Source organism: Hordeum vulgare, chromosome 5H (assembly GCF_904849725.1).
Source record: "Hordeum vulgare subsp. vulgare chromosome 5H, MorexV3_pseudomolecules_assembly, whole genome shotgun sequence".
NCBI lineage: Eukaryota > Viridiplantae > Streptophyta > Magnoliopsida > Poales > Poaceae > Hordeum > Hordeum vulgare.
Genome location: NC_058522.1, coordinates 100,301,993 through 100,309,647, shown reverse-complemented (window position 1 = coordinate 100,309,647; position 7,655 = coordinate 100,301,993). Strand labels below are relative to the sequence as shown.

The 7,655-nt window shown below is 44.5% G+C and overlaps 1 long non-coding RNA gene across 2 annotated transcripts; it reads right to left on the bottom strand.

Moving 5' to 3' along the window:
- Window positions 1-1,169: 1,169 nt before the first annotated feature.
- Window positions 1,170-4,177, bottom strand: LOC123398749. Of its 2 annotated transcripts, none has more exons than XR_006610245.1 (2): window positions 4,098-4,177; window positions 1,170-3,476 (listed from the first exon to the last, which is right to left on the bottom strand). It is a non-coding gene; the product is annotated as an uncharacterized LOC123398749 (long non-coding RNA). The 2 variants fall into 2 exon arrangements; XR_006610244.1 differs by having other exon boundaries at window positions 1,170-1,891.
- Window positions 4,178-7,655: the final 3,478 nt, after the last annotated feature.

Below are 7,655 nucleotides of genomic sequence, written 5' to 3'. Positions count from 1 at the left end.
CGCAGTACCTTCCGCCTCACTGATTAGAACAAGGGTACTCTTATGAAAGTTGATCCGCAATCCAGTGAAATCAGAAAAAATGATGAAGATTTCCTTTACTCTGGCTTGGCCATACTTCCTCTGAAAAGCAACAGTGTATCATCGGTGAATTGCAGTGCCGGGAAGAAAGAGTCCACATTCAGCGGGTGTGACAGATGGCCCTCCTGGCAAGCCTTGCAGCAAAGTCTCTGAAGAACATCTGCTACAAGAATGAAGAGATATGGGGATAAAGGATCACCTTGCCGTAGATCCCTGTTAGACTGAAAAGGCTCTCCCACCTTACCGTTGATAACCACTCGAGAAGACCTAGTGGTGAGCAAGGCGTCAATCCATCTGATCCATTTTGTGTCAAAACCTCTGGCCTTCAGAGTTGCAAACAACCTAGACCAGCTAACACTGTCAAAAGCCTTCCTGTAGTCAAGTTTTAGAGCCATCATAGGTAGTTCCCTTTTATGTGCACACTGTACCAATTCTGCTGCAAGAGCAAAATTTTCCAGAATGGACCGGCTGGGCAAGAAACCAGACTGCAGGGGGGGTGAACTAAGTCTCTAATTATACGCTGCAACCGGCCAATACCTTGGTAACAAGCTTAGGAACAGAATGCACAAGAGATATTGCCTGAAATCTGAGACCTCCAAAGGGGTGTCTTTCGTGGGCAGCAAGGTCATTAGGGCAGTGTTAATACCTTTGAGTTCAATCTTGTGATTATAGAAGTCTGTGAAAAAGTTGATAATATCATGTTTTATCAAATGTGCAAACTTCTTGTAGAATTCATTAGTGAGGCCATCAGGCCCTGGACTCCTGTTATTTGGAAAGTTTTGGATGGCAGAAACAATTTCTTCCGATGAGAAAACATCAATTAAACCAGCCGAGCCGACTTCCCCATATAACATGTTAAGCAACTTTTATTTGTGTGTGGCTAGCTTTCATCTAGATGAGAATTCACGATGTCTCGTGTAATTTCTACACCATTTGGTATTAGATTCCTGTGATTTTTTATTTCTTGTTTAATTAATCAGATAGTATAGATGTTAGATGGGACTTTACTACTCATATAAATCCATTATTCATATATGTATTTGCATGACCAGTTGCAAGATTTGAGTATCCATATAGATAAGGAAAAGAAGTAATGAAGGAACTCTGGACAGCTTACATATCCTTTTCATCGTTATAAGAGCATCAAGGAACCGAAATACATGTCGAGCATATGACATCAGTAATTGTGCTCCACAGTCTGTCTGATGACTATCCATCAAAGCACAACTGAAACACACAACACCCACATCACCACACAAGAAGGTGAACTTCTCCAACACCACAAAGGAACTAACGCAGGACGCCAACACCAGTAAAGAAACGAACGAAAATATACAACATCCACACAAACACAGAGCACATTGGCGCCCCACATCAGCGCAAACTTCCGCCCATGCTACAACATAGACTCCACAGTACATAAAGCCCCAAGCCCAATCCAATGCAGGCGAGAACGCAACAACATAACTGTCTGCACACGCTGCAGCGCAGCCCCACAGCCCTATTTGCTGCCGCAAAACACGACCCTAACCCGAGCAGAAACATAATGATGGCCACCGATAGAACCCACTGGGAAATCCAATGCCATCAGGAGAGTGCCCTGAACCACCACCAGGTGACCTCTGCCATCCGATCAATAAAGATTACGCCGGTCCGCCACACGGATCCAAAGCGAACGGAGCAAGTATGCCGGCAAACCTTTCCAGGAGCAGGTAGCAGGTACAGGGCAGAGGAGCCGACCATGTCCAGCATCCCACCGAACCCGTAGGCGGCGCTAGCTTCACTCCCTTGCCAAACCGCTCTTCCTCTCCTCCTAGGAAAACAACAGAGCGTGGAAGCTATGTGAAGACAAAGAAATCCCACATGAGCGACACGTGAAATGCGGGCTGGAGCCAGATGGCACCGGTGCTTAATCCTGCTGACCTTCGGGGTCCACCCGAGTGCAATACCCGGAGCGCTCACAGGCCCCTATTTCTAGGCAACATAGAGTTTTTAAGGACTGAAGACATCTATCTATCATGTATTTTTTGTGTTACATTACCTATTATTATTGACCAATAACCGGCAAACAATGTAACCTCAAATTGTGCCCGCCTTAGATTTCTATGTATATTCTCCTTAGAGTAACCATATATGATGGATGTGTTGCAGATGGATCAATTACTTGTACGCCCAAAAGAGACGACTGGCTTCTCTGTCGAGAAGATGGTAAATCTCTTCCTTGTGGTAAACGATTGAGAGATTCAGTGTCAGACCTCCCACAGGTATGTTACAGTATAACATATTGATTGCGGGGGACTTACATTGCAAGTAAAATATCACTTTGTTCTAAGTACACAAATTGATGTCGACCTAAGTTTGGTAGCTAAGTCCAGTTGCAATGCTTAGTGTCATGTACCCGTATCATAGTGCATGATACTACTTTAGTTTCTTCATTCACATTACATAGTATCGTACACTGGTGTTATATTGCCGTTTCATTTATTTATTGTAGAATCCCAATATAAAGTTGTGGATAGGATTTATTTCTTATTGACTTTTCTTGTTTGACGCGCTTTGGTACCGTCTCATTATTTGATACTAGAATTTTCTCCCATATCCTTAATTGCTTGCCACATCATCTTCTTGCTTAGGCACCATTGCATGACGCTTGTATGATATTTGCACTTTGAGAGGCCTAAGTAAAATTCACGAACAGGACTGCCAGTATTGATATTGAATTCACTACTCTGCTATTGTGATCGTCAATTGAGGTGAATTTAGTTACATTGAGACCATATCACAAGAGTTTATTATTAGGAGTAAAATGCACTGTCGAAATTTGCACTGCAAATGTCACTTCAGTCCCTATGCTGTGAAAGTGCAGATTTGGGTCCTCAAACCTTTAAGTGGTTCAAGCCATATAACCATAATTGTCCTTTTCTTATATCTTCTCTTTGCCTCGCCCCCAACAACACAGCAACAACAAGCCCGCACCCGGCAGATTTTCTGGTATCGTCATCAGGAGTAGACCTTGTGCTTGTGGAGCAATGACTTGTGCTTCTCCTGCTGTGATTGCTTGGTCTATCATGTGTCCTCCTGCTGTTTATGCTTATCAAGATCCTCTATGGGCAACTTGTCCTTAGCGCCGGCCAGTAGTAACATGCCATTTCCCGGGTTCTAGAGCTGTGCTAAAAAACAACCAGAAATAGAACAAACAACATCCTGATGCACGGCACTAAGGTCAGAAAGAGTTCGAAACGAACTAACATCCTTTACTCAGGTCAGAAAAACTTGGATCAGATAGGGACATCCATAAGTTTCACCTGAATACTTTGGTCTGCTGAATCCTGATGCGGATGATAATCAAAGCCTGCTGACAGAACCTGCTGCATTTCTTTCTTTGGAGCCATGCCACCCTGCCAGTGTTTGGAGAGAGATATATTTATCGCACACAACTTAGTACAAAAATCCCACTTGCATCTGTGCTCGTGCATGTGGGGTTCCCACTCGGCTGGGGGCAGATGCCATCCTGAAGGGCTTTTGCTTCCCCTGCCATGGCCGTCGTTGTGGCTCTTGGACGTAGCAAGCTCCTTCGGTGTATGGTAGAGACTTTCATGCATGTTAGTGAGGATTGCCTAGCCTTTTCCATTAGTTCAGACTTTTGGTTGCATTAACTAGTGTGCATGAAGCTTAACACGGTATCAGGGCCTAAGATCTCGAGTTCAAGTTCTACCTTTCACAGTTTATCGAAAATTTACTGGTGCTCCCTTCTTGTGTCCATGTATAGGCCTCTTGAGCCATATCTCTGAGTCTATTCACGTGTTAGACTTTCCGCGTCACACATGAGAGGGGGTGTGAAGTGTATATGTGGATTGCCTTAGCCCCAATGTTTTAAGGCCGTAAGACAAGACAAGGCGCTGGGGGGGGGGGAGGGGGGGCTCACTGCCTAAGCGCTAAGGCATAAGGCAAGGCGACGCCTTAGAGAGTTTTAAGAAGTATAATAGAGCAGAATTTGGTAGGCAACTAGGCATACATACCTTGCAATTGCTGCTGTTTGTCTTGAAGAAGAGGGAAGAACCTACGGAGAGGAGGGGGAGGAGGAACTGCAGTACAGGAGGGGGGGGGGAGCTCAGATCCAGCCGCCAGAGGTGGGGGTGGGGGGAAACTGAAACTGGATAGAGCTCTCTCTCTCTACCTGCTAGTAACTATTGGCGCCCAAACTCTGTTTCCCGCCCTTCTCTTCCCTCCCAGAGCTCTGTTTCCTGCCTAAACTCCCAGCCCTGTCTAAGGCGTCCTCAGTTGCCGGGCTGAAGGGACGCCTTGGACGCCCTATGGACTAAGGCGGACACCTTAGGCATGCATGCAAGGCAAGGCCGACGCCTTGCGACCTTGGGGCGCCCTGACGCCACCGCGCCACCTTAAAAACAATGCTTAGCCCTTTTCATCAGTTCAGACTTTTGGTTGTGTACTTGCGTTACCTAGTGCATGAAGCTTAACAGTTGGTTGTCCACTTCTTTGTTCTTTGCAATGGGTAGCTGGTGTTTGTCTTGGTCGTTGCTCGCTTGGCATTTGTGCCGGCGATCCTTAGTTTGTCCATTGTCACAGCTGTGGTTATGCTTTGAGTCGTGCCATCTTTGGTGTTGTAAACTTCTTCCTATCCTATCTTAATGGATAGATGCAGTTCTTTTGCATGGTACAGAAAAAAAAAGTTCTGTTGCCATGTCTCCGAAACGCCTCACATATGGATGCAAGTCCAACTCTGAAAGTTCTCTCCATTTGTGGTAGATAAGCATTCATCCGTTCACAAAGTTGACTCTTTTTAGCACGTTAAACATTTTCCCCAAAAAATAAAAAAACTACCATACCTCTTAACACATTTGACCATTTTACAACCAACGGAAAGGCGGTGTACCGTTTCTCTTTCATTACTGAAAGCGCAAAGGGGATTACCCTGCCACTCTCTTCTTAATATGCTATCTTTACTAAGAACTGAGTTTCTTTTGAGCAACGACGTAAAGATTTTGATCTTAACTGGCAATTCACTTTCCAAATTTTACTATGAGAATCCCTGATATTGTTCAAAAGGGCTTGTCTGTAAAAGATGTTGAAAGACTGCCTTCCTATCCCACAACCATTTCGGTTATCTCTTGCTTCTGTTAATCCCAAGGTGGCCAACAAATCCATGAATTATTTCTATGTCCAGTTCCTGCTGGATAACAGAGCTACATTGATTTTTGTTGGGGGGTGGGGGGGCTCATGAAATACCTGATACATATCAGGGTATGTGCATTCAGAGGAGTTCCTTCACTCAAAATTCCTTCCCAGGAATCCGCACACATAGATAAGTCTAGTGATCTTTATGTTTCACTTGAGCTACACAACCATGTGAAAGACATTTCTGTCTAGCTATATCTTGCCAAAATGCATTAAGTAAGATTGTTGTTCACCTTTTGTACTTTGCGATGTTCAAATGTGACTGAAGAATTATTTGGCCAAAATGCATTAAGTAAGATTGTTGTTCACCTTTTGTACTTTGCGATGTTCAAATGTGACTGAAGAACTATTTGACCAAAATGCATTAAGTAAGATTGTTGTTCACCTTTTGTACTTTGCGATGTTCAAATGTGACTGAAGAACTATTTGGCTCCTCTCGTGTGCGTGTGCGTGTGCGTGTGCGTGTTTGTAGGAGAATTATTCACTTCTGATTTTTTTCTCGGACAAAAGAGGGAGCTGCTGATATTTTATTCACATTGAAAGCTGTGCCAGCCCATGTTGCTAGAGTTCGCATCCACTTGTATTGTTTAATATGTGTCTGGTCAGAGTGGTGAGTAACTTAGAATAGTAACATGCATATTTTACTACTCTTACTCTCATAGTGGATAGTGTCATATGTGTGATAACATAGAGACCTTCATTTATTATTTTGTAGAGTCATTTTTCAGTGAGAAGCGTTATGTGATGGTAACATATTATGTAATGCTACTCCATTTTTCTCTCTTCTCTTTAATTACTTGCCACATCATCTTTTTTGTGTATATGGCAGGCATGTTACTACTATGTTACTCCCACTATCAGTAGTCTATAAGCTGCTACACTAGGCAACATTTCCCAATGCACCATCAACTTCTTTTATGTAAACATGCAAAGAGCACATGTCATAGAATGTTATTCGATATGACACTATTCCCAAATAGGTGGCGTATAAGTTGAGTCAAATAATTAATGGTTTTAAAATTTGACCAAGACCAAGCTGTTAGGAAAGCAACTTGTCTATTATTGAAGGCCCAAGGGGCATATCTATATTACACATGACTTGAGGTGCAAGGAAAGTAAACATAGACTAATAAGGACTCCTAGACTAATACTAGTAGACTAATAAGGACTCCTAATACTAATACTTCCTAACACCCCCCCCCCCCCCTCAAATGCAAAGCGTATGCAGTAGCATTGCATTTGAAGAAGTGTAATACTAAAAACAATGATAATCCAAATCCGCGTCTTGAGAGTGTCGTCGTAGCATGAAGAGTCTTCAAAACTTGTCGAGTCGCCGAAGGAGATAACGAAGAGATGGCACATCAGAGGTAGACACCGCATCACATGAAGATACAACAAAAGTATCAGGAGAAGATGGGTTGTCAAAAGAAGATGGCACATCGAGAGGAATAAAGCATTGTGCAGAAAATCATAGTCCACGACAACCGTCGGCGAAGGAAGCTCGGCGGATAAGGCACGATGGACGTAGATCGACAATGCAAAAGAAGTCCAGAAAATCCTATAGAAAACAACAAGGGCAAATAGACCACAAAAGTTGCATAGAAAGGATCAGGACCGGAGAAAGGCTCACGGACTAAGTTATGGTGGACTCGCATGGCATGAGAAAACAAAAAATGTCAACGGATTTGGTGGACGCAGCGGAAAACAAAGAAAACTAGAAAACACACACTAGATTAGAGATGATGGCAGCGGAAGAGAAAAAAATAAGATCATGGCGGCGAAGGCCAATTCCAACCAGAGTGTGCGTGAGACGGTCCTGACTGTGTAGGAGGTGGTTGCTCAGTGCGGGAAGCCTGAGTCAGAATACCAGCAGTACCCGTCGAGAAAGAACCTGAAGCAGCGAGCAGACGCTTAAGGCGCAGAATATCCTGCTCAGTCAAAGCGATGGCTGAAGCTGTCGAGGTAGATGACGAAGTCTCTGTAGATGATGATTGCGCCTGGCGCAAGTGGTTCTTCTTCGTGTAGCAGTGGGACTCAATATGACCATCATTGTTGCAGTAGCCACAATATGGATGGGGGCGACCTGCGCCTCCAGAAGGAGTGGGTAAGAGCGACGGAGCACTCGAGTGAGAAGGGGTCGGTGCAGCAGGGGGCGTAGAAGTAGCCCGGGCAGTGAGCACCGAGGGAACCTCCAGCAAACCAGCACCACGTAAGCGAGTCTCCTCAGCACGAATCTCAGAAAGCGCCTCCATGAGGGAAATACGGCCACAAGCAAACAACTGAGCACGCCGAGGCTCAAACTCCTTACGGAGCCGAGACAGGAATTCGTAGACGCGATGAAACTCCAAGTTGGTCTGGACAGCCTGGCAACAGGGGCAAGT